Genomic DNA, 6,967 nt, shown 5'->3' on the forward strand with positions numbered 1-6,967 from the left:
GCAGAAATATGTCATTTACTCTACAAAGAAACATAAAACGTTGTTCCGTTGACCCCCCCATCCCTAGCCAGCTGCTTGGGGGCAATGAGAGATGCTTTGTCATGGAGAATTTCCCTTTGCTCCCTCCTCCCATGGTACACAGCCATGGCTCCCTCCTCTTCCATTCTCAGGGAATAGCTAACGTGTTAGAGATTTAACACATGTGCTGGAGGCTGCAAAAATTTCACAATACAGATCATTTCAATAGGAACAGGGAAGTGGAGAAGTCATTTTGCAGTATGGAAATGGAGAACAATGAAGTAAACATTCAGAATTAGGGATGCGAGAATTGGGTGGGTGTAATCAGAGACACAAATCATCTTGGTAATAGCATTAAGAAGTCTTTTTAAGGCTATTTGATCATAATTGTGCATTAGAATCCTATGTAGCCCAGAGCTTCTCATTCTTATAGAAAAGAAGCACTTGCATAAGGAGCTTCTTCTGGAAACATGGTGGGATCTCCATGGTAATCAATGCTCTAGTGTATTTCCTCCCTTAGCTCCTAGACTAATGCTTAGGATCATCCGTTTGGATGGGATTTTAGAAGGCAGGAAAAGAAAAATCTGAAAATAGAAGGGGCAGTCTTAGAGATAATAGATTCTCACTCACTTAAGGTCTTCAGATGGGATGTTAGACTTGGAATACAGAAGGACTGGATTCAAATCCTACCTCAGATAACTTCTCAGCCTTTCTAGTTCTCAATTTTCTTATCTGAAGAAAGGTGATAAGAGATTACTAACATTTACATAGCACTTTAAAGACAACAAAGCAATGTACAGATATTATCCTGTGTAATCCTCATAATAACTTGTAAGACAGACTTCCTGCTGGCTCTGCCATATTCCAGTGAGTTGCCAAAATGGGAAAGACAAAAAGAAAAAGGACAGGGACACGAGACGTGTTTTGAAAAAAATATGGTGTTGTCCTTTTGTCTGCATATATGTGAATATACAAGAAGGGTGATATTGTAGATATCAAGGATATGGGCACAGTCTGCAAAGAATGCCCCACAAATGTAACATGGCAAGATTGGACAGGTCTATAAAGCACTTAACATGCCCTAGGCATTGTTGTAAACAAATAAGTTAAAGGCAAGATTCTAGTCAAGAGAATTAATGTGCATTTTGAGCATATTAAGCACTCTAAAAGCAGAAATAGCTTCCTGAAGTGGATAAAGAAAAATGATCAGAAAAAGAAAGAAGCCAAAGAAAAGGGCACTTGGGTTCAACTGAAATATCAGGCCGCTCCACCCAGAGAAGCACACTTTGTGAAAACCAGTGGCAAGCAGCTTGAGCTGTTGGAACCTAGCTCCTACAAATTCATGGATAAATAACTATTTTAAGAAAAAAAAATTGGATGGTGAAAAAAATCATTTGTAAGGTAGGTTGGTGCCCTTATAACCATTCCAATCCCTCTTCCTCCTCACTACTAGAAGGAGAATTAGAACTCATTTCTGACTGCAAGACCACCTCTCTCTGGTTTGCATCACCATTCTACAAACAGTAATCTGACAGTAGGAATTGCTAGGTGATGTGGGGAATGGATGGGTGAATGGAATCAAATATAGTTAGATATACGAAGCACTTTTTCCTTCTCAGGCTATTTTTACCTTCTTTCTAAATCCAATTTTTCTTGTGCAACAAGATAACTATATAAATATGCATACATATATTGTATTTAATATATGCTTTAATATGTTTAACATGCCATCTAGAGGAGAGGATAAGGGGAAGAAGGGGAAAAGTTGGAACAGAAGTTTTTGCCAAGGTCAATGTTGAAAAATTACTCATACATAGGTTTTATAAATAAAAAGCTATAAAATGTAAACAAAAGATATATGAAGCACTTTGTAAACTTTATAAGTGTGAGTATATACATGAGTATGAAATCCTACTTTGTTTTAGAGGATATGGTTTCTGATGAGGGAGCTCATGACCATAGGTCTAAGAGCCAAAACAAATCATAGACGTCAAGTCCAATGCCATAGAGATGAAACTGAGCTCAAAAGAGATTCAAGAACTTGACCATGCCAGAATTTGACTCCATGTCCACAGGAAGTGGTGCTGGGTAGTCACAGAGATTCCTACCCTTCAGAAAAATTCAGTAGTTGTATGATGTTGAGCTCCTGGCAGGCCTCAGTGACTCAAGTGGGATACAGAATCCTGTGAAGGAAGACTGAGGTCTTAATACTTATCTCTACAAGCAAAGTCATTTTCTGCGTCTTGGTTTTCCTCATCCATAATCAATCAACCAATTGAGCAGCAAGCATTTAGGAAGCTCTTACTATATGTCGGGTAATGTGCTAAGCACTTGGGAATAAAAAGAAAAGCAAAAACGCAAAAGCAATTTTTTGCTCTTGAGAAGCTTACATTTTAAGAAGAGATAACATGCACATAATAATATATTCAGTTCATACGTACATAATTGAAGGAATCAACCTTTGAAAAAAGGCCAGACTAGGGAAATAGGCTTGACAGTCTCTAATACCTGAACAACCTCCTCCTGTGATCTTGTGGTTTGTTTTGCTTATCTTCCAGAGTTGTAGGGAAAGCATAATGTAAAGGCTAATTAAGAAGAAGTATTTACTTTGAATAGATGCAATTTTTTTCATGTGGGTTATGCTTATGATTACTGCATATCAAAAATTTTAAAAGCATTGAATTCAACAGAACAAAATTCATTCATACTTGAACAAGTTTCTCAAACCTAGACTAAGATCACTGATCTTCCTTGGCAGATGCAACAATAGAGACAACTTTGATGATCCTTTGAGAGTCTATACCAATTGAAACCTACTTTATTGGCTGGTCCACAAACAATATCTTCTCACCCTTGACTGTCCTCCATGCTAGGAGCATTCTTGCTCATCTCCATTTACTGGATTTTGTGGTTTCCTTTAAAGTCCCAAGTTCTCCAGAAAGCCTTTCCCTTTTACTTCTAGTGCTCCCCCCCTCCTTAATTATTTCTTATTTATCTTCTTTGTAGCCTGTTTGTCCATATTGGCTTGTTGTATCCCCATGAGATTATAAACTCTTTGAGGGCAGGGAGTATCTTTTACCTCTTTTAGTAACCCCAGAGTTTAGCATATAGTAGGCACTTAATAAATGTCATTGACTGCATACAAGTGACCCCTCAGCTATGCTCTTCCTTTTCATCTGAAAATTGTGTCAGGATAGTTTGAAGCTGATTTTGGAGAGAAAGGTGATAGCAGAGGCACCATTCCCTAACCTTCCCCTGATCCTCCAAGCAACCATGAGCACGTGACATTTAAGATACCTGTGCCTCTGAGGTAAGCCTAAGACTATGTTTGGGCTGCCTCATTCTTTCCTTATCTTAAGAGAATTGGTCTCTGCTTTGAATAAAATGTCCAGTTTTGAAGGCAACTTTGTGAGTTCAAGAAGTCCCAGTGGATTGAGATGAATGATAGCAAGAGAGAAATTCTAAGTATCCATTTGTGGATTCTTGGAAGGGATGGCCACAAACTTGCCCACAAAGGATGAACAACAACACAACAGCAGCACCAGTAGACAACAGGTAGCCAGGAGTTGTTTGAATAGTGAAAGATGGAGATAAAATATCAAGTGCCTAATTAGCAGTCCTGCATACCTCTTAATGGACTACTGATAAGGTTCCTCTCCCAGTGGACTGTGGCATTGGTCTTGGATAGGACACTGCACCCTGGGCAAATCACTTTATTAATGTGACCAATGAGTCTTTTATGTTGGGCATTTCTTGTATGAAGGAATCAATGACTTTTCCCATGCTTGATTTACAGTATAAATTCAGTGCATTTTACTCCTTCATTTTGGGAGGAAACCTTAGAGCAGTGGCTTTCAAACTACGGCCCCCGGGGCCAGATGCAGCCCACTGAGGATGTTTATGCAGGCCGCAGGGTTATGGCAAATGGGCTGAGGGGCAGAGACAAAGTGTGAGCTTTTGTTTTTACTACAGTCTGACCCTCCAACAGTCTGAGGGACAGTGAACTGGCCCCCTATTTAAAAAGTTTGAAGACCATTGCCTTAGACGTCAGAATCTCAGCTCTGAGTAAACAAACCTCTTCTCCACGCCTTGGGATGGGGATTTAGGAAGCTGAAGAAGAGCCTAACTCCCCTGTATCATTCCCTCCACCCTCACCATCCCACTTCTCACCCCATTGCAGGTCAGACTCTCCGGGACTGAAGTGGTACAATCTGAAGGCTCGAGAATAGAACAAGGAATGGGCCCAGTACCTTTCAGTACCCTCAGTACCTTGTGGGCTCAGCAATGGCTGCTCAGTGTTAGATTCTCAAGAAGCAAAATTGGGAGTGACTCACAAGTCCATAGATAGATATACATTATGCTTTGCAGCATACTTCTAGTGAAGACTTGCACAAAGATATCATCACTAGTGTGGATGATCAAAATAGGAATTAGCCTCTGGTCTTACACAGTGAGGGAAAAAATAATGTAGAGAAAATCCAGGACTGCATGGGAGTGAGTATGTTTTTTAAGGATTTTATTTTTGAAATATATGCATAGATAGTTTTTAATATTCACACTTGCAAAATCTTGTATTCTAATTTTTTTCTCCCTCCTTTCCCTGCACTCTCCTCCCCTAGATAGCAAATGCTAGAACTCTGTCTTCCCAGAAATCAGCCTGAATCAGGATCACTAAACATCTTTATTCTTGATCTTTTATGGTCAAGGTCAGGGGGTTAGGTCTAACAATCTCACACACACCTTCCTCCCTTAAATGCCATGAGAGACTGACTGAGTGTCAGCTTCTCAATTTCCTCTTCCTCCTCCTCCTCCTCCCACACATGTCACTTCCCCCTCTTTGTACCACCAATCAAGTCAGCACAGAACAGCTGGGGAGGGTCAATCTTCAAACAAGTTAACAGGGAACTGTCCAATTGGCAATTAGTCTCACATGCTTCATTATCCAAGTGCATTGCTCAGTTCTGGCCCTTTACATCTCCCGCTTTCTTTTGTTTTAGACAACAAGTGGTGGCGCCATCCCTGACTTTTCACGTGTGCAAGTCTTCTATACATATTTCTACAATTATCATGCTGCATAAGAAAAATCAGATCAAAAAGGAAAAAAATGAGAGAGAAAACAAAAAGCAAGCAAACCACAAAAAAGTGATCCATACTCTTCCCACAGTCCTCTCTGTGGGTGCAAATGGCTCTTTCCATGACAAGGGCACTGGAACTGAATCACCTGGGAGTGAGAATATTCTTTTTTTTTTTTTTTTCATCAGTTATCAAGAATGTATTTTTTCTTTCTCCTTCCTACCTCCTTGAGGAAAGTCTCAGACCATAAGGAGCAGAGACTTATAGAGAAGATAAGGCTGAGAATCAGGAAGGGAATTAAGGTAGGAAGAGGCACAAATATAAGAACGGAATCAAAGAGATCACTTTGTCTTCCTTTTATAGAAGCATTGATTTGATTACCAGTTTGAGAGTAGGGTTGTGGAAAGCAGCAGAACAGAATGTGACAAGATAAATAGGAGGCAGCATGGCTCCCAGGAGCACTGTCCTGAGTGGTGGGCCTCAAGTGTGGGCTCAGAAGGGCCCTTCAGGAGGGTGGAGCTCAGAAGTAGTTAAGGAAGAGCACAAAGTGATTACTATCCTAAATAGAGAGAGCATGTACAATTTTTTAATGTTTTCCATGAATTCCCTCAGTATTGCACTAAATTCAACAAACATTAAATGCCAGTTTTAGAGCATTTCACTGGGTGCTCGGTGACATACTTATAGTGGCTCTCTATAGTGTCCAGCTTTTTTGTTTTCTTCTTTCTCTTGACTCTACCAACTAGAAAAGGATGGAATCAAAAACCTCACTGAGGCTCCACCTCCTAGAAAGGTGGAGGTGGAATTTTCTAATTACTCTCCCTCTCCCTCTCCCTATCTGTCTGTCTCCCTCTTTGTCTCCATCTCACTGATTTTCTGTCTCTATTTCTGCCTCTGTCTCTCTTCTTCACTGTCTGTCTACCTGTCTCTGTCTCTATATCTCTTTTTCTCTCTCCCTCTCTTTCTCCCCCTTCTCTGGCTGTCTGTCTTCCTTTACCCCTTTCTGTTTTCTCTATTTTCTTCCTTCCTCCCTCCCTCCATCCCTTCCTTCTTTTTCTTCTTTCTTTCTCATCTTCCTTCATTCTTCTCCTTACCTCTCTTCCTTCCTCTCATCCCTCCCTTATCTTTCTCTTTTTCCTCTCTTCTTCTTTCCTTCTTTCCTTTCTTCATTCATTCATTTTTTCTTTTTTATTATTCCCTCCTTTCTTCTTTCTTTCTCTCCTCTTCCTTCTCCTTGCTCTCTATTTCTATTTGTTTCTCTCTATATATGTATCTGTTTCTCTCTGTCTCCCTCTCCACCTTTAACACAGACAGAATTTACAATCACATGCAACTAAACAATGGAGAATAAACTCTTTATCTAAACAAATCAAACTTAACAACAAAAAGCCTCCATTACACAGAGGTTGCCTTGCTTTGCAAGATCCTAGTAAAGCAAATGGACTCTAGAGGAAAAAAACAAAAACAAAAACATCTGTCTTAGCAGATGGAGGTAAGTGGTGGAGGAGGGGGAGGGATTACAAGTCTACAATTCTACTAACTAGTTTCTTGCTAAGTGCATTGGGAGACAGGGAAACATGAAGAAACATATGTAGATTTAGGAGGACCTGAATTCGAGTGCTGAGTCTGACACACACTCATTGTGTGGCCCTAGATTAGCCTCTCAAATTCCTCGGGCATCTCTCCAAGACTGTAAATTAAAGAAAAGCAGTTGATCTCTTCTGGTGAAGTGATTATCCTCATGATTTCTCCACCCTATTAAAAGCCCAGGGACAAGTAACTTACACAAAGATATCCTCATATAAATATAATTTACCTGCATCTATGATGTATATAGAGATATGTCTGTATCTAGCATTAGACACATATAATATGC

At 40.0% G+C, this 6,967-nt stretch overlaps 1 pseudogene; it reads left to right on the forward strand.

Moving 5' to 3' along the window:
* The first annotated feature begins 898 nt into the window (after positions 1 to 898).
* LOC141539716 (large ribosomal subunit protein eL21-like) lies at positions 899 to 1,372 on the forward strand (annotated as a pseudogene).
* Positions 1,373 to 6,967: the final 5,595 nt, after the last annotated feature.

Source organism: Sminthopsis crassicaudata, chromosome 4 (assembly GCF_048593235.1).
Source record: "Sminthopsis crassicaudata isolate SCR6 chromosome 4, ASM4859323v1, whole genome shotgun sequence".
Lineage (NCBI taxonomy): Eukaryota > Metazoa > Chordata > Mammalia > Dasyuromorphia > Dasyuridae > Sminthopsis > Sminthopsis crassicaudata.